Source organism: Leptidea sinapis, chromosome 23 (genome assembly GCF_905404315.1).
Source record: "Leptidea sinapis chromosome 23, ilLepSina1.1, whole genome shotgun sequence".
Classification (NCBI taxonomy): domain Eukaryota; kingdom Metazoa; phylum Arthropoda; class Insecta; order Lepidoptera; family Pieridae; genus Leptidea; species Leptidea sinapis.
The window spans coordinates 12,620,156-12,641,208 of NC_066287.1; the positions used below are offsets into that span (position 1 = coordinate 12,620,156).

A 21,053-nucleotide genomic window follows, 5' to 3' on the forward strand; every position below is an offset into this window, starting at 1 on the left:
AGACGATTAATTTTATTTTTTTCTGAAATTATTTATAACATATTCGTTAGTTTATTTCCAGTGTTTTTGAAAATATTATATCTGCTTTCCTTACGTATTTTTTAAGAGACAAAATTATGTAAGTAGTAGCAGAAAATAGATCCTAATGAAGCCCCATTTCGTCAATTTTGTGTGACGAGGTAACGGATAATCGTTTTTACGACATAAAAATCAAAATTTTAAAGCAAAAATTTTCCGCTACTTGAAGATAAAGAAGTAATCTATTGTGGCAATTTTTAGTTTTGTTAGATTTTTTTCATTTCATCACAAACTCTACCGAAAACAATCTTATTTTTGTCGGATTCGTAAACGCGTCCTTAAAGCTCAACCGTTTCGGAAGTGGCGGTAATTATAAAAAGAAAGAAAACTTTTGTCAATCATACGAGTTATTTCCTTGGCCTACATGAATAAAGTGATTTTGATTTGATTTGCCCTACAGTCTCAACTTACGAAAGAGTCCTACTTAGTGGTGATGTTGGCACACCTTATTTATTTATCAATCAAGTAACGAGTACTCTCCATCTCCACTACATGTCCAGGGCGGTATTCAAGAAGCTTTTAAGCAAAGTTGCATTATTTAATGTATACATTTTTCTTATATTGACTCACCTTAACACAAATTATCTTGCCCCAAACTAGGCATACCATATACTATGGGTGTAAGAAAATATATTCATTACAGTGTACATAATCAAACATACAGAAATACATATAAACATACTCGACTCGAAAACTAGTTATCATGTTCATTACAACATAAATGTTTGCATCTACCGGGATTCCAACCCGTCCGCGCTCAAAGCAAGCGAACTATTTAAGTCATGGACCATATAAATTACTACATTACGATTAATTACGAAATAAATATAATGATAGTTGTTGCAAATTACAATCGCAGAAATAATATCTTAATTTAGAACAAGATCTGGGATTTTTTTTTTAATTTCGCCATTGTCTCATAAGTTTTTGTTGCCTCATTATGGAAATACGTAGATTTGTGAATGAACCAGCGGGGTTTTTTGCAGCTGAACATTTGCGCCGTAAAGTGCTATAAGGTTTTCTGCCAAATAAAAAATGTTATAACAGTGAATCTTGGAAATGAAGAAAAAAAAAGATTCAGAGAAAATAAGAAATGCCAATTTATTGAATTTGTTTAATTAGATTCAGAGAAAATACTTGTTTAAAAAATTAAAAAACTACGTTAAATTTCATCAAATTCATTAGAGACATTTCCGAGATTGAAAAAATATGTATACGAAACTAGCTCGTTTGGTAATGTAAGAGAAACTAAACTATGAATATAAGATTCATTAAATGAGTCAGATAACTAAATACGCAATAATAGTAAGCATGCAGAGTAATTATCATCCGATGTAGGTACGTGATGTTCATTAAGAAATCTTAGATTCGAAAAGATAGCTTCACTGCTACGGAGATAAAACTTTATCGGTTACATAACATGTCCATACAAAATATATAACAGAATCTACATATTAAACGATGCGCATTTTATATATTTTCACGATGGCGTCTGCCATACTTATCACTGCTTTCCTCATATATATCCATACATATGTAAATATCTAAACATTCTTGTGTAATTTTTGATGTAAAGAGTCTTATTAATACTTTATTTTGTTTGCAGATGTGTTACGGTCAGTTAAATATGGCAAACTCACCAAATAACTTGGGCAACAATCTTGGATTTTTGGGATCCCAAAATGTTCCTGGGAGCAAAGATTTATCACGAAACTTCTCAATCGGAAATAATGCTAATATGCCATTCAATATTCAGCAGCAAGGAAACCAACAGCTTCTTAACTCGGCACAAACAATGAGTATCCAGTCTCCGCTATCATTTAACTCACCATTGCTGGGGCCACAGTCTATGGGTTTCGAACAGATGGCTGGCCAACTACCATCAAATTTACCATCCAACCAATTTTCATCTTTAAATAGTCCACAGAATCCAGGAGTCACGACCTACAACAATCAAATATCTCCAAACCTACAAATTATAGACATGCCAGCAATGCACTTACACAACAGTAATGCACAGACTGCAGCTGTTCGACAATTAATGCCGCAGCCAATACCAGTTCAAATTGGGGATATTGCGCAATCACAACTACAATTTCCACAGGCTATGACAATAACTGCACCAGGATTTCTTCCGACAAGTGAGCCCTACCCTTTCAGTCCAATTTATTCACCAAGTTTAATTTCTAGAAGACCAAGTTATTTGCCTGACAGCGGTCCGTTAGCTATAGAAATCCCACAACAAATATATTCGCCTTACCCTAATCCGTATCCATCATACCCAAGATACAATATTGGAATCGATCGAACAAGCAATCTTATGATTTCTCGAGATCCCAACCTTCTTTCTATTCTACAGCCAGTCCCTCCTCAATATAATATGTGCCCAATTAATACAGAAATGAAAACAGAAAAATCTGCCTCTACCTCCGTTGGGTTAAAGTCTCTGCTCCCAATTATAATAAATTTACTCAAAGAACGAAATGATGGTTGCGGATGCTATTCTTGCAATTACGAAAATAAAAAGAAACGTAATGGTAAATCTCAGGTGAATAGTTATACAAAGCAGAAGTATTTCTCACTTAGTGAAGATGGTCCGATAATCGAAGAAATATGTGATGAATTTGAAAGTCCAAGGAATGTTCGCGATCCGAAGGCAGCAAGAAAATTAAAAAGTAAACCACCTATGGACAGTGACGAAAATAACGATAACGAATCTTTAGAATATGATGACAATGAACACGAAGAGGATTAATAAAGGAAGATATGGTATACATTTATATTAAGTTATGAGTATTATTTATTTTAGTGAATTAAAACTTTCTGACGATGATGTGAGAAGTAGTCAAGTTATTACTACTAGATTTTAAGCAGCTATTGAACTAAATGTATTAAATAAATTGAAATATTTAAGAAGTTTTATTTTATTCCAAGCTAATGTCATGTTAACACTAGATTAAAATCAAACATGTTAAATTGTAGGTACACTAGAATTGTTATAATATTACTTAGCTGTCAATTATTGTTATTAGTCGTTTTTTCCTTAAATTTTCGAACGTCTGGTGAGAGATTTGATATCCATATTTTTTATTAAATCCATTTCGCACGGCACTTTGATGGCCGGCAACGCTCCTGTGATTCCTCTGGTGTTGCAAGAGATTGTGGGCGGCGGTGATCACTAACAACAGGTGACCCGTACGCTCGTTTGTCCTCCTATTCCATAAAAATAAAAAAATAAAATAAAATAAGGTAATAATAACGATTAAAACAAAGTTTTCCAAAGAGATTGCCGAGACTAAATACCATTTTTACATTTGAATTTGGATTTGACTTACTTGCTGAAACAAGTTCTATATGGTAAAGTCATTGTTACCAGTACGTTTTAGTTACGATTTGTATTGCATTAATTGCTACTTCTAAAAATAGGAATCGTCCGAATTATGATTTATAGAGAGCCATACAAAGGATTCTTATTTTTCACAAACACATATTCTGTACTCCACAGCTAGTTCGACTGTCTCCTCCGCTGCTTTTTTTTTTCAAAGAATAAAAACTAAATGCCTTTCAGGAATTAGCTCTTGTAAAATGAACATTTTATTTTAAAAATTATAAGTAATGTGATCTAAGGAAATATTTATCTTAGTCAAAAGCGAATACGTGAGAGCAAAGTCTGTGATATTTATATGACGTCAGAACCATACGATGACTCAAAAATAGCTTTGTTTAATTTAAAATTGACACCTGTTACCAGACAAAAGATAGACAAAAACAAAGAACAAATTAGATAAGTTTTCATTATAAATTCAACCATTATTTGAATTATGAAATCATAATATTACGAACAAGATGACCTCCTGTTTCTGGTTACTCTCCTTCATCGCAATTGTTATCTTTAATGTAAGTGTTTGTTTCATTTATATTTACATACATTTCATAATATATTTTAATTTTTGGATCAAATATATTTTGGAAGAAAGGTAAAAAGAGGGGAAGTATGACTAAGAATAAACGTATGTCTAAGGTCTCAGTAATTTAAATATTGTAAATATTCAAGGATTAAAAAAGAGGATTTCTTTTAAATCTTTTTTTAAAGTAAAGGCTAATGGGATGGGAAGTGGTGAGACAACCGCCGATGGACACCCGGAACAGGAGGGGTCAAGAGATGCGCTGTCGGCCTTTAAGTTGCTAGTATGCTCTAAGACTGAAAGTCCCTAAGTAGTATCGGTTCGGGATAACTACAACTGGTAATTGATTCTACAAGTGTGTTGTCGCTGTTTGAGGCAAGAAGTTCCTCGCTACAGGCGCGGTTGTAGAATGCCAAACATCAATATGGCCATCAATGGAGTGTGGCTGCTGGTATTAACACGAACAACTCTTCTGAGCACTCCCCGCAATATATGTGGTAGAAGTAAAACAATCAAGCCGATCGGAGATGACTTGATCAGCGATCGTTGTATGCGGTCAAATGGAAGATTACTGGTACTGGGGTGCGCCCGCCCAGTTGTGAGAACTGTTAAGTACAGTACAGTACATTAAGATGTGAGGCCGAATTTTCGCCTTTTATAATAATAGAAGGCGGTGGCTTAAAGTGAAGTACTGTCTAATTTTTTTCACTTTGTTGTGTTGTAAATATTTAGTCATGGCATTATGTTGTAATTGTTATTTGTTTTAATAAAGAGCGCTAAAATGGCGCGAAATTATTCTTAGCTTGTTGTATAGTCTATTAAGCAATGTATGTCTTAGCTCGCTACATTCGGACTGACCGAATTATAGAAATAGATATTAATTATATATTATTTCGATTATTTTAATAATTCCTTATTGAAAGAAATAAACTATTGAAGATGGTATTCATTGAAACTGTAGGTAGTCTGAAACTTTGCCCATGCTAACCGAATAATTCTAGTAATTCATATTTATTTAAATGAAATCAAATGTTTAGGTGAACGAACATAAACAATATGTTCACTGTCGTGGCCCAATCACGTCATATTATGCGTATCAAAGGCGAGCTCTTCAAGTGTTCGTACATCAAGCAGCTGTCCAAACAATCACATACCTTTTATAATTCAATAAGGTTCATTAACAAATGTGATTATACATATATATATATAAAACTAACTGTTAGTTAAAGTAGTAACAAAATAGAAACTTCCATTACACGGTTCAGTAGATTATTGATACGATCCCACAAGCAACCTTGGTAAAACCTAATTCGCAATATTGCATCGGCTTGCAAATGGATATCGTTAAGAGCATTTGCTGCGGAAAAAGTATCGCTAAAATATTACTCAAACGATTCTTGAGTGCAAGATTTATTTATTTTATTTCGACAAAATACAGGTAACTACACCTAACATATTTTTTATATAAGAGGTCTCAAACGTTCAAGAGCTCACGTGTGCGACTGCGAGAATCTAAAATGTGACTCTGTACAATATTTAGATAATTGGATTTATATAATGTTGCGATTTCTATTCAGTGTATTTTTTCTCCAACTTATAATACTGACAAACTTTAACACAAAATATTTTGCCCCAAACTAGGCATAGATACTACGGGTGCAATACAATGAAATATTAAATATATATATATATATATACTTAATATATATACTTAATTAAATATAATACTGTGAAAGGATTAAAAGGCGTGTAATTGTAACTGTGTTTTAAAAAGAGTTTTCTCTTGCGTAAGCGTACCTTTATTATTATTTTATTTAACCCGACGTTTCTTGATCTTTTCAGGGGGACTGCTGACTGACAATATGTAATAACAATAATAAATAACATACATAAATACATATAAAAATCCAAGACTCGAAAAAACATCCTCATATAATACAGATATTTGCGACTAACGAAAATTATTTCGAAGTTAAAGAAGATGTTAAAAAAGTTGGGATTCCATCCTCACACATGGATTGAGAACGTTCTTAAGTATGTAACCACTAGAATTCAAGATTTGAGCAAATTTATTCTTATGTGACTCAACAATTTGGGCTTTTTAAAGTGATATCCCTCACTTCTGGGATTGATAATACAAATTGAATTTGTAAACAAAATTTGTAAACGATGCGGGGTTTGACCTTACCTACTGAGCCAACCGTTCGAGTGACACATGAGTCGTCAAACTTGGTACGTCGTGTGTTGAACACGACGTACGAAGATTCTTTCTCAAGATTCATTGTCAGGCTGTGTCTTCCTTAGGATGACAGTCCGGTACCGCAAAGGTGAAGCAGTATTGTGCAAGTATTGTTGTATTTGAAGGCCGCCGTAGCTACTGAAGTTACTGGGCTAATAATACCTAACATTTTACCTCTCAAAGTTCGGATGTCGCTCAGAATAAAGACTCCTGAGCGGCACTGCATTTATTTTATGGGCAGTACATATCACTAACCAACACTTTTTTTCATATAAAATATTAATCCTAAATCCAGCATATTGTATACGGTAATATAAGTCATATAGTATGTATAATTTAAAGAGTAGGTCCAACATCGCACCCCAGTATCAGCTCTATCCATTTGACCGCGTGCAACACAAAGCAGCTCGACTTATCGAGGAGCCAGTGCTCTGTGAACGTCTACATCACTTGGCGTTACGTAGAGACGTGTCGCTTCATTGTGTGTCTTCTATCACGTATTCATCACGGGGAAGAGCATCGAAGAGCTGCCTGACCTGATTCCTGTCGTTTAATTCCACCTTCGCAAGACATGCTACAAATAACGTCATCATCCCCACCAACTGTTTTCAGGGCGCTATCTTCCACGTACTACAAAGCTGTGGAATGAGCTTCCTTGTGCGGTGTTTCCAGTATGATACCACATGGGTACATTAAAAAAAGTTCGTACACATTTCTAAAAAGAGCTTGCTGTGATTTTCGGCGGCGTTCACTTAGCATCAGATGAACGGTACGATCGTCTGAACATCCATTGAGGATAGTAAGTTTATAATGTGCATGCAGTTGTCGCGTCTGTTTTGGAGGGAAGATGATGGTGTCAATAATTTGATATATGGCCTACGTGAACCATAGAGGAAAATACAACCGACTGCTACTGCCAAAGATGTGACAAAAAAGGATAAATACAGACTATAACATACACGTAAATATAAGTTTATTTATTATGCTTTTATTTTTAAAAAATCTTCCAGGAGTCGTTGGGAATAAAATAAATTTTGATTGAATCGTAAAGCAATATTATCTATAGCGACAGGCAACGGGTAAAACTACTTAAACGCAATGATAAAAAAAATACACCTTAATAAATATTTTTTTGTAGTTTTTGAGTTTTGTCCGGACATGTATGTATGTCCGGACAAAACTCAAACACAAGCTGACAAAAATTCTATATAAGTAGTAGTTTTTTGGATTCGCTCGATTATTAATAGAATACACAGCAAGTATTATTTTTAATTTGTTATAGTAATAAATTTATTAAATATTTATTAAGTTAATTGAAACTTTTGTAGAAGTTTTATACGATAAATATTTTTTGCAGGTTGCAGTAAAATATATAATTACTAATGCTTACTTAATTATCATTGACAATGAAGACGTTTTATCATAATATAGAAACAGCAATATTGATTGATAGACAATTTGGCAATCTGTATTGTGTCAATCAGTAATTTCTTGGTAATTGGAATTTCAAGTCTATTCTTGATATGGATTATATATAAAAGATATTAACGTAATAATAATGTAAATTTAACTTCACCATGTCGTCAATGTGGTGGTATTGTGGACTACTTCTACTAAGTCATTTTAATGTAAGAATATTTTTATAAATTTTTACTTTATTTATTCAAACAAAACAAATCTTATATAGTTAGTATAGAGTATCATTAGGTACATTAAATTACTACTATCATTACGGGGAAGTGTACCAAGAATACTGGCAGCATGTCCGCGCCCTTCAGCTAGCCCAAGTTTTTTATTTTTTTTATTAAATGTTTCTTGTTTTCATCATAACTAGCTTCAAAAAAGAAATTGTGGTCTTGTTGACTATTTGTTCTCTGTTGTTTTAATGTCAGAATTATTTTTACATCACATATGATATTTGGTATTGGAAAATATAAGGAAGTGTACCATATAATCGTTTTCAAAAGTCTTGCCTAATATTATGGACATAGAACCACAATACAAGTAATAGAACAGTAGCGTAACTCAGCTGTCTCCTTGAATTTTATTCATCTGGACGGAGCGCAATGGTTGGTAGTTGGTTATATACATACACTACATACAAAAAATTTGTCGACGCGGACGGCGCAGCGCAACTAATGTTTCTCGGACAGCGACCTGGGTGCCTACTCCTAAAATCGATATCCGATATACCGTGGCATTATTCGATATTTGGTATTGGAAAATATAAGGAAGTGTACCATATAATCGTTTTCAAAAGTCTTGCCTAATATTATGGACATAGAACCACAATACAAGTAAAAGAACAGTAGCGTAACTCAGCTGTCTCCTTGAATTTTATTCATCTGGACGGAGCGCAATGGTTGGTAGTTGGTTATATACATACACTACATACAAAAAATTTGTCGACGCGGACGGCGCAGCGCAACTAATGTTTCTCGGACAGCGACCTGGGTGCCTACTCCTAAAATCGATATCCGATATACCGTGGCATTATTCGTGTCGAATCCTACTCTTAGTTACATCGTATTCAATGTCGAAACGATGATTGAACGAACGAAACATTTTTCGATATTATCGGTTTAGTAGTAGTAAGAGTAGGGCTCTTAGTTGTAAATGTCAGAGACGAATATTCGAATTCGACAAACAATCAAACCTCACTTTTACGATAATCTCAACGACACCTTCTTGGCTGTCGTTGCTATTATCGTTTCAAGTTGTATCGATATATTTGCCGTACAATTCACATACTTAATAAATAAAATTAAAATAATTATATGTGATTTACGATTCAACAGGATTTATTTACTACCAAGTAATTTAAGTCATTTTGTTGATCGTTTATGCGTAGAAAGTAATGCAAATGGCCGCCTGAGAAATAGGAAGTCGACGAGAAGGGTTGAGTTACTTTTTTTAATTTATTATCCGCAAGTTTTGTAATATTTTTTCAATTTTAAATGCTCATATTATATTCATTTCATAATTTTTGGAAAATATTTACATTTTGTGTAAATGATGCATACTGGTGGTGCACAGTCTGGCATGGTTCTAAGCGCCTTTTGACTTTTGACACTTAGCAGCGACATAGCACAGATTATACATAGTTTGCGCATAAATCACTCACTCTAACATCGTAAAAAAATCAAAATATTAGTCTATGGTTACGATGTTATTACGATAAACGATATGGAATACGAACATTTGTTAGAGTAGGGTAGGTGTGATATACTCGTATTCGTGTTATTATCGTATCGTTCCGAATATATAATTGTCGATTTTGCGATTAGACCTACAGTCTCGGCGGCGTACGTGACACTCAATTGTTCTATCTCCCCAAGATTGCCTAGCGGTCGTGTAAATCGTGTGTATGTGTGCGTGAGTGTATTCGGTCGCTCTGGTATGAAGTTAAAGTACTGTTCTATTAATGTATTGTGGTAGTACTCACTAATGTATCAATGGAACAACCCTACCGGTGACGGGAAGCGGGTAGTGCGGGACGAGGGATGGGGGAGGTAGGGTCAAGATTACAAACAATCAAATAAAAATAGTCATTGAAATTTATCAATGATTTTATATTTTACAAGGATAATTATTAGACAATGCTTTGCATTTTGTTCTCTCTTGATAAAACAGTTTTTTTAGTAATTTTAAAATAATACAGAATGTTATTACAGAAGAGCTCTTATTGTTATTGAATTAAAATAGCTTTCGTAAACGAGCAATTAATAAATATTAGAAGAACGAAGTAATAAACAATTGACCCAAATAGTTGATTGGTCGATCTAGTTTGTTTGAGCTGATCTTAAAACGTTTTTAAAGTTCATGAGAACAATGTGATTGTTGGACGAAACTCAATACTTTGAAATGTTTTACTGGAATCATTTTGTATGTCAGTAACCACCATCTACTACTACCTAATAAGGAGAAATTTTATTTTAAACCGACCTTTTAAAATTATATACTGTCATAATAGTTTAAACAATCTACAAGCTTACCTTTTGACTACATTGTGTTTGTCAGTGAATCGCCACACTTGTCGGAGACTGTATAAGGGATCATATAGGTATGATTACCAATGAACCCTTTAACTTGGCAGTCATCATTTCGTACTGACATGACAATTTTTGAAGAGACTGTTAACATGTAGAAGAAACTATATGTGTCTGCGTGTGCGTAGTGTGTAATGCGTGCGTAGTGTGTAGTAGTAATCAGAGGAGTTCCCAAAGCCGTTCTAGAATTACAGCTGAAGGGAGGTTGTCAATTGTGAAATTGATTGTCATGCATCATGATAATGCATTATCTACTTATACTTGTTGGATGCCTCGCAAATATATACTGGTTAGGAAACTAAAGCAGCTATAATTATTAGGTACCTTTAGATAGATAGGTATAGGAGTTACTCTTTTATTAAGAACTTTATTACAATTAATTACAACTAACGAAGCGTTGCGCGGTTTTTTTGTCAATGAAAAATTTTCTTTTCAGATGTTAGTAGCGTCCCAATACACGGTGTGGCCCGCCCCTTATGGACCCACTGGACAAAATACTTCACCTTACCCTATTGTTGTCCAATCCAGCGACAATGACAGTTGGAAGAGCATATTACCCATTCTTCTGTTGCTGCTAACTGATGGCTTTGGCGGCAATGGACCACCTCCTATGAATCCTTGTAGCCGATGTGGTAGCGGCAATAATGGAGGCAACGTTATACCCGTACCGTTCCCAATACCTTATCCAATTAATAGTCCAATCATAATTTAAATTTTCTCAGTCTTGATAATTATTTCGTACGTATTTAAAAAAAAATAACAAAAATACAAACGACTTCAAAAACGCTATAACAAAACAATAGATATAATGTGCACTAAAAAGTATAAAAATAATTGCGTATTTTTATACAATCTAATTAATAAATCTAATTCTAGTAACGATTATTGTTATTTTTGAAATCAGTGTACTGCCTGGTGCCGCGGCCCTGCTCTCGCCTCCTCACGTCGCGCGTGCGACACAAGCACATCTCACCTATAACTATGCATGTTACAAATCTACCTTGGCTGACACCGCCTTTTTATTTTTTGATTTTTAGTATTCACTCTGATGTACACTAACTAATCATTTGTTTAAATGTGTATAAGTTTTGCAATGCAGCCATGAACGTAAGCGCATTACAATTTGATTACAGACATTTAAAAATTGTGCCAGAGATCGCACCCTTACTGTAAGTCGTTAAGGAGTTCCATTGATCATCATATTTGACTACGACAATTACTTACTTGACCATTACGACCAGTAGGTTACTGAAATATCCGGATAGAATAAAAGGCATTTATTTTCTCAAAATTGATTCCTTTAGAATTCTTTTTGATGTCATTTCTTATACTACTAGATACTTTCGGTTCTTTGGAAACAAATGGCGCTCTGAGAGAGAAGAAGCGGCGCAAGAAACTCTCCCAACATTCTTTTTTTGCGCTCTTTTCAATAAAAATATACAATATTGTACAGTCATTTCTATCCCTTTAAAATAACCACAATCTAGTCCCAGGCTGTCCGATCATTTAGATATTCAGCAGTGGAGTAATAGGATTTACGACAGAGCCATTTTTTTTATAAAACATTTAAATTTATTTATAGATAATGCCTGAACAGTGGCTGGGACTTTATTATAGAAGTGTATACATTTACCCTTAAAGCTATTATGTATCTTATGAAGCTTAAAAAAGCATAAAAAGATTCGGCCTAGTATCGTTAATTTTCTCCAAAGAATTGAAGAGTTCCGTTACTTTGTCATGGGTTCCATAATTGGAACCCAACGAAACTCTCACCAAACTAACTTTGAAGCATATCCTTTTCAATAAAAAAAGAATTATCGAAATCGGTTGGCATCATATTGAGCTATTCGTAAATTTGTCGCGCACATACAGCAAATTTAAGACTTTTATGGCTTTCTAATGAATGCCATTGTCAGATCTGGACCAAATTACAATGGGACCACACGGGAAGGATCAGCTTTCAAATAAAAAAAGTATTATCAAAATCGGTTCTGAGGTAACAACTTGTTTAGTGCTTCAATATTCAACATACTAATTGGCTGACTGTTTCTGACTTGTGAATCAAAATCAGTTACAATAACAATAGATTCGCTTACCTATTCTATCTTGCTGTATCTATATTTATATAGATGTTCTTATCTCATACGTTTTATTTGTCTGGTACTGTTTTTTCATTTATATGTTTATTGAAAATGTTTTATGTTTTAAATGTACGTAATTATTATACTTAGTTAATTATGAAATTATGAAAAAATTGGACTTGTTCGAGACAAATATTTGAAGTTTTTTTATAAATAGTATTAAGTGGCTATGTGTTTAATTTACATGTAATAAATATACAAATGTTTAACGAGCTTGTGTTTTTCTTTCATGGTCCAATACTTCACCTATCCCAGGTACCTACTCGTAAGTACAGATTACTGAATTACTGAACTGAATACTGACATCTATTTGCCACGACCCTGATCTCTCTTGACGACCTTTCATATATCATAACAATATTTTCTCGAACTGTTAGCTGAAATTACTTTTATTTCAAGGTTACCCAAAAACTTTAACAGATTGTGCTGTCAATAATCAAATCTATCTTCACTATAAGGTAAGACATGTATGTCTGAACATTTGTGTTATATTGAAGTGTTCTGCGTCACCTCTGGGATTAAATATACAATGTTATTATGTCAATTGATAGATTGTGACTCCTCTGGTGTCTTGTGTTACAAGTCAGAATGTGTACATGAATTGTTTAGTGACAAAGACACGTGCGGAACAATATAATCTAATATATAAAACTCTCATGTCAAAAAGTTACTTATTTTTACTATCGGAACTAAAATATTCGATACAGAAAATAATTATTTATAACTAGCGGAACTCAACAGACCTTGTCCTGTACACACATTGTTAAATTTGAAAAATCGGTCCAGACGTTAGGAGATCACTAACATACGCAGGAGAATGATATATTATGGACTGTATTGAGAATCTAAAAAATCATCAAAATCGGTCACGCTATTTAGGAGATAGTTCAATTGTGAATCTTAACCATCCTCGAATCCATTTGAACTCTCACAGAAAAATTCATTCAAATCGGTCCAGCCGTTTAGAAGGAGTTCACTGTCAACACACGTACAGAAGAATTATACATATATAATATGGTAAAACAACGTTTGACGTCTCGGTTACTATCTTTTTATTATAAAGACCAGGTACTCATGTCGTGATGTCATAGAAATGCCGCGCATGTAAGATCATTTGAAGTTCATAGTTTTGGTTGTACGTGAAAAAGAGTTTCTAGAACTGTCCGGGAACGGCACACATCCATAGTGTGAGGACACTAGAATAGTTTGTTGCAACTTTTCATAATTAAATCAATCATGAATTGCATAATGGTTGTTTAATAAATATTGAAAAATATTTAATTGCAGAAAGGAAACTGCCCATAACCTAAGTGGAAGAAATATGCATCATTCGGTGATGGATATAATATCATATCTTCCCTATGGGAAATTGGCTCAAAAAATCATAACAGAGTTATCCAGGCGTCACACTGATTTGACAGGTAACCCTTGGTCTGGTACGTACCTCTGTCAAAGTAGGTATAAGATTGACCGTACAGAGAGGTAACGTTAGCAGCTTGTGTAACTAATATTGTTAATCTTATGAATATACTTAAACTATTCCTAGGTTTGGCGGTTTTGATATCTAGGTGTGATTGTAGTAAGATCTGTTTCGATCGAATAATTGCTCAAATTAAAATGGCTCATTCCATTGTTAAATTTATGAAGTCGGCTGTTTGACCTCATTTGAGCTCCCGAGGTAAGTAAATACGTGTTAATATTCGTTAATGCGTTGGTTGTGCAACCATTATTTATAATTACGTTTTGAAATAAACCCCATATAAATGAAGTGCATTGTTTATTTTTGGTCAATACTATTACAAAATGGGGCTTAAAAGTATTATAACTGCAGCGTTCGCGTTTTTAAAGGTATGTATGACACATATTTTTTTCTAATATAAATCAATTTTTAGATTTATATTATATTATATATATATATTTTTTCTGGTTCTTGTCGGAGTGAAATCAAACTTACATCATTTTACATTAAATAAAATGATTCAAACAATTTTAAACTTAAAAATATTAATGTTTTGACGAATTATACATACTTATAACATAAAAATTTGTTGAAAAGTGCAATCTGTTGATACTATGTTCAACTCATTTATTGTATTATTATGAGTTAAACGATAACATAATATGTATGTACAAATGTTACATACGATTTTATGCGACAAAACGTTGATATTTTGATTTAACATACTAGGCATGCAATATTGGTTTTTATAAAAACAAATACATATACACATATAGAAACATTCCCCTGTATGGTACAATGTTGTGTTATAGTTTCAAAACGATCAGTAAAGAACTTTAGGACAGTTACGATTTGTACAAAAATGTGAAGCCTTCCTAAAATTTAACAATTTTTAATCAATGTTTCTGTCGCCCGCAAGTGACCTATGCAATGACAACTGTAGTAGCTCCACGGTGTAGCTCCGACTCACAATCCTGAGTAAATCTATTCTACTAAATAACTACTTCCACCTCCAATACTTAACCAATAGTAACAATATTTTAGAACCTTAATGGAGAGGAAATATTCTGTTTAAATTTTTCCGCTTATGTTGTCGGATATTTATACAAGGCTTCTTGTGTGTAAGTAATTCCAAAGCAGGGATCATCATGGTTGCTAAAATGTCATTGCTTGTGCAGCATTAGGCTCTTCTCCCTCTTAAAAAGAGAGCGACGGTCCTTGCATCATGGTCGTGAAAAAAGAATGAAATAGTCTTATAATAGTTTTTTTTAATTTCAGATAGTCGCGGTATCAGCTCAATGCGGATACGTAGAATACCTGAACAAGCCTACAGGTTCGCCGATAGTTCAGCCGATAAGCCAATTCGTTATTCCAGCTGTGATCAAGCCATTGCTAGCCCAGGAACGCGTTCCAGAAACACCACTAACACCAGCTCAGTCAGATTATCCATTCTACCCTCAATTAATGCCACCAATCATCATCCAAAATGAGGACAATGACTGGCACCACCTTCTATATTTCTTGTTGTTTGCTCTCAACAATCGTAGATCTAATTACGACTCTGGCTATGGAGGTTATTCTTCCCCTCATCACATGTACGGTGGCTATCCCAATAATTATGGGTATGATGAAGGCTGCAACTTTGGTAATAATAATATCCAGTACATCCCATACCCAGTTCCTGTACTATCATCTTCCTTCGGTGATGGTGGTTTTGGTATGGGTGATGAAGTCACTATTCTACCCTCTGCATCACTTCAGAATAACGGAAAGGACAATGAAATTACATTATTGATACGGACCGAAAATAAATAAACTCAACCTTGTCGATTTTTAATAAAATATTCGAACCCTTAAATTTGTTTTATTATTTGTTGTGTGAGTATAGGTACATAAAAAAATATGTTCCATGATAAACATACAGGAGTATGTTTATCCTGTAGCCTTTGTTAAGAACCTTTTTTATTTCTCAGGGATAACAAAAGAGTTCTCTAGAAACATTCTTGAAAGTAAAATGCAACACTTAATATTTAATTCTAGTGAAAACTCACATAGTTTCAAAATAGGTTTTTCTTTAGATTATTTATACGTCTTTAAAGACTGTGACAGCTGTGAAAACATCGAAAGAAATAGCGACGAACAGTTAACCTCACTTGTCAGCACCGCACGCACATTAACACAAAGTGAGATACGTATTGCGAGTGTAACACGTAACTTGTCATGCACACTAAAGTAATAAGCCTGGCCTGTTTCCATGCATTGCCTAACAGCAAAAGGCTTTATCTAGACGTATACATTATCAAAGATTTTTTCTAATAAAAATGAGTTGTCTAGTTTAATAAATTACTTATTTTAGATTTTAGTTTATATTTGCTTTTAGATCTAAGTTAGAATAATCATAATATAATTTATAATCTATATACATCACCATTTTGAATAGAAATGGATTTAAAAAAAATACTTCTAATTCTATAAATTTTCCAACTTAAGGCGACACTAAATGCCAGCGACCTTGAGCGATTTGAGTTCACGGCTTCGGGCCGTCATCTATGTAACAAATACAAATACGAAAACAGTTTATATGCTTACAATCCTCGTTATTCATTACTAATCCGAATAAATATATTTACACAAAAAAGTACAAGCTATAAGAATAACTTTTCTGAGAGTTGTACTAAAAAAATGCGTCATGCCATGCCAAAAAACTTGTTTAACTGCAAGGAAAAGTGGTAGTTCAAAAAGGCTCTGGAGTGTTAACTATAACCAACAGCAAGCATTAGCAACCTACAAATAATACTTAAGGATATGTGTAAAAGGATTAAGTAGTGTTCATAACTCGAAATGCTATATTTTCACCAAAAAACTTGTCTAAAAACACCTTGACTGCGTGTTTTCTGCTTACTCTTCGCCTTTAGTCTTCATTACATATAGGTAATAGATAAAAACTTCCCGTATGATAATTGAAATTAATATTTATCAGGCTGACCTATTCACACAGAACGGGTAGGTCAAAGGATCACATAACAGCTGCTACAGTCATCTAAAGTATTGGCTAACATCTCAAACCGACTTCAAAAGAAGATGATCCTCTACTAGTGTGTATTTATTTAAATACCTACTTACAAACATGTTTTATTTATTATCATAAATACAAAACGCTTAAATATTTGTCAAATCAAGCATTTGTATTGAGAAATAATGATTATGTAAAGTGGAATAGAATAAAAGTAAAGCGACATTAACCGAACAAATTTAAGGGCTGTCACGTAGTTATAATGAAAATGATAAAAACATACTTAAATACAAATAAACATCTTTATCTTGGAAGTTTGTTTCCATCCACATTAATCATATAAATGTTTGCACCCACCGAGGTTTTGGTCCGAGACCTCTAGCTCAGTAGGCAGGATGACAAACCAATGGGCTATACGGGTCGTCGTAATACATTCTAAAGAATCATAAAGAGAAAAATTTAATGAAATAATAATATGAACTGCCTCTCAATATATTTTTGATAACGTTACTTGTATGTTACACAGGCACATAAGTGAATTTTCAAGAAACTGTGATAGTCATAATGTTAACAACAGGAGTAACATGTAATAGACTTTGTTATACGAGATAGTAATTTTTGTTGTTTAGATAAAAAAAGCTTTACCCTTATATCCCTACTTATAAATAGTCCCAGGTAGCCATTAGAATTTAGATTATCTACAGTTAAGTAAAGATCTATTCAAAGCCATTTTCTTTATCACCTTTTAAGTCATTTCCAGGTAACGTCTCAACTTTTTTATGGAGCACTCTAGAACTTGTAACAAACAGTTCCTTATGTTGTTACTATGAAAATCACTACATTTATCTTTGTGAACATATTTGCTTGTAAATATACTAGGAATAAACTGTCATAGTATTATTTATTTCTTTAAATAGCTCCCTTCTGCAGCCCAAAATACATACAGCATGACCATACAACCATTTTTGTTGATTGATTTTCATGAAATTTTCTGCAACACAACAAATGCAGCTGAGCTGAATTATACCGCTTGTTGGGCAATGTACGGCCCCATTTGAGTTTGGTAATTAATCTCAAACTCTCGTAATTACTAATCATCAAATGATTCGCGTATACTTTTGTCATATTGTTTCGTAAAAAATATTGAATGCATGACAACAACAATATCATCTTAACAAAGAAACAAGTTTGTAGTTAAGTATTTTATTGTCAGTCAGTTTACGGAATGCATGCCACGGAAGCGTCTGAGCCATAAAAAGTTGTCGCCTGACTTGATCTAGTCCTTATTTTGTTGGCACTTCATCTTTGTTGTCTGTCTTCGACCATTTATAGCTTATTAATAAATATAATGATCACAACCGAAGCGACAGGACCCTACGTCTGTTTTTATACATATTTAATATTTTCGTTTTAATCACTTGATGTATAAATTCTTCTGTTGTTTCACTAGTCGTGTTCTGGTTTTATGAACAGCTCAGTTCGAAATCAGTATGTATTTAATTACAACCCTTTACATTTCGGCCGTTACATACGTTTATTACTCTATTTGGTGAATGCTGTACATTCAACTTTAATAGGATCTCAGGATCACTTAAAGCATCTTGTACGTGTTATTACATGACAGTTTTAGCGTTTAAATATTAACTTTATATTATTATCGTTCTCTTTTTATCTTAAAATTACTCGGAAGCTCTCTGTATAATATGGTCGCGAAGAGAAAATAGCGATATTTGTAATAACATCTACTTACTACGTGCATATATTGCACACATACCTATTTGCGAAATGATCGCGAATCGAGTTAAAGAGTACATATAAAAAGGATTTATCAATTTGATATTCATGAAATAGAAATGTTTTCTATAAAAGTAGCAGTGGTATTTGCTCTACTGTTTGTGCTCAAGGTAACTTAGTACTAATCTTATATATAAAATTCTCGTGTCACAATGTTAGTTACCTTACTCCTCTGAAACGGCTTTATTGATTTTTACCTAATTTTATATGCATATTCAGTAGGTCTGAGATTCGGCTACTATCTATTTTTCCTCCCCCTAAATGTTAAGCGTAGTTTACCCCATATATTTTTTTTTAATTTTTGGACATTTTTTTTTTATTTAATTATAATTGGCGGAATTAACACTAAAGAAAACTTAAATCATTTGTATAATTATGGATTTCCGCAAAATAACGCCTACTTCAATAATTTTTCAATACATCCTGTTGAAAATTTAATTATGACAGGTTTAGCAAGTACTATATGTGATTTATTTAGTAGACAACCAGTAGTTTAACAAGAATGCTAAATATATGAATGTTGACAAATATAGTTAAATGAACAACAAATTAAGATATCTCATCATACACAATCTTTACTTTGTTGCCACATAGAACACAACAAGATAAAATAAAACAAAAATTACAAAATCATAATAGCCATAACAATAGAAACAGAAATTATTTTTGTACAAAAATAAATGAAAATGTCACCACATTATTAACAATAAAAATTTAGGAATTTGAAAAGAAAAGAAAAGAACATAAAACATTAATCGTTGGGTACCTAACAATCTCGTAGCATTTTATTTAAAGGCAGATAACGAATCATTAAAAATAACTACCGCAAATGGAGTCGTAAAGTCTTGAAAGATATATGTTATGTGATTATAATATTATAGTATGGTACCAAAATTTACGATCCATGCGTCACTCGAATGGTTGGTTAAGGTGGCAAGAGCGCTCGGACGGAAGCATCATTCATAAATTTTGGTTACAAATTTAATTTGTATATTAAAGTATAATAATAATAAAATTTATTGAATAAGGCGTTACTTTGCGGAAATCCATAACTATACAAATTATTTAAGTTTTCTTTAGTGTTAATTCCGCCAATATTTGTCTTTAAAACAATTCGACACGTGTTTCGCCTCTACACGAGGCATCCTCAGGACGTGTTGTCTCGCCAAAATCTGGCACGAGACTATATATAATAATAATAATTCTTTTATTTCAGGCCAATTACGTCCCATAGTTAACATTAATTCTTTATTCTAATTAAAAGTAAACTTAAAAACTAGAAAACCATCACTGGATAAGGGTGTGGTGTCCAAAATATAAAGATATAAAAAGACGTGTGGCACTCGGGGACTGCCGCGGTAAAGCTATTGCATAGCATTTTTTATCAACTTATGCAATTATAATTATTTTTTTTTTTTTGATAAAATTAATTTAAATAAAAGCAAACGGGAAGTGAGTAAAATTTTACTTGCAAGATTTGATTACAGACAGACAACGGGACAGGTGAAACTAAATAAAAATGCTTTTCATAATAATAAAAATAAAAAAAACGTGATAAAAAATAATGATGATAATGAAATTTAAAAAAATCAAGACGCATGCACAAAAAGCATGCGTGAAAACCGCTGTTGGACGGCAACTGTAAGGACCGTGGCGAAATATCTATATAGATCTAGTAAGTAAGTGTTAGGTTATTTTCGTTACGGAATATCTGGATCCGGTCTCCACGCTCAAGGCCCGCGATAGAAGCTATAAGCAATAGCTTAAAAATTGATAATATTAATTACAACTCCAATTGATTTTTTGTTATTCTCCATGTGAACAGATACCCAGACAGTATAGTTTAATGTATTTGTGTTTTAGGTAGCCTACGTTCAACTTGGAGCGTGCGGGTCATACGGTCCCGGCTACGGATGTCCGGTCGTCTGTCAGAAAAATGACAAAAGATACGGCATCCTGCCGATACTCCTATGATGGCAGGTGGTCAGTTTGGAGGTGCTGGTCCACCCCCCATGCCAGTTCACATACCTTATGGAGTTGGCATGATACTTGTGTAACAGTTTTCTTCGCATTTTATTCGATCGTACAGAAATATTATGTCTCTATGTTGTCTTCTTAGATAACTTATCAATTATTAACGTATAAATTATACGTTTTGAGCCCCTTACTGATAGACCACCGATTAGAACAGGTTATTACTTTAGTGTGCGTAACAAGCTACGTGTTACACTCGCGATTTGTATGTCATTTTGTGTTGGTGTACGTGCATTGCTCAAAATATGAGGGTAATAGTCAACCTCATCTTTTTCGACGTTCTTACAGCTGGCACAGTATATCTAAACCTATAAATGATCTATTTGGTATTTGCATGAATT

General features: G+C 33.4%; 1 protein-coding gene across 2 annotated transcripts in view; it reads right to left on the reverse strand.

The window, feature by feature from the left end:
* Positions 1-21,053, reverse strand: part of LOC126971101 (serine/threonine-protein phosphatase 2A regulatory subunit B'' subunit beta-like) — a 148,063-nt gene that overhangs the window by 71,280 nt on the left and 55,730 nt on the right. The window lies entirely within an intron of this gene.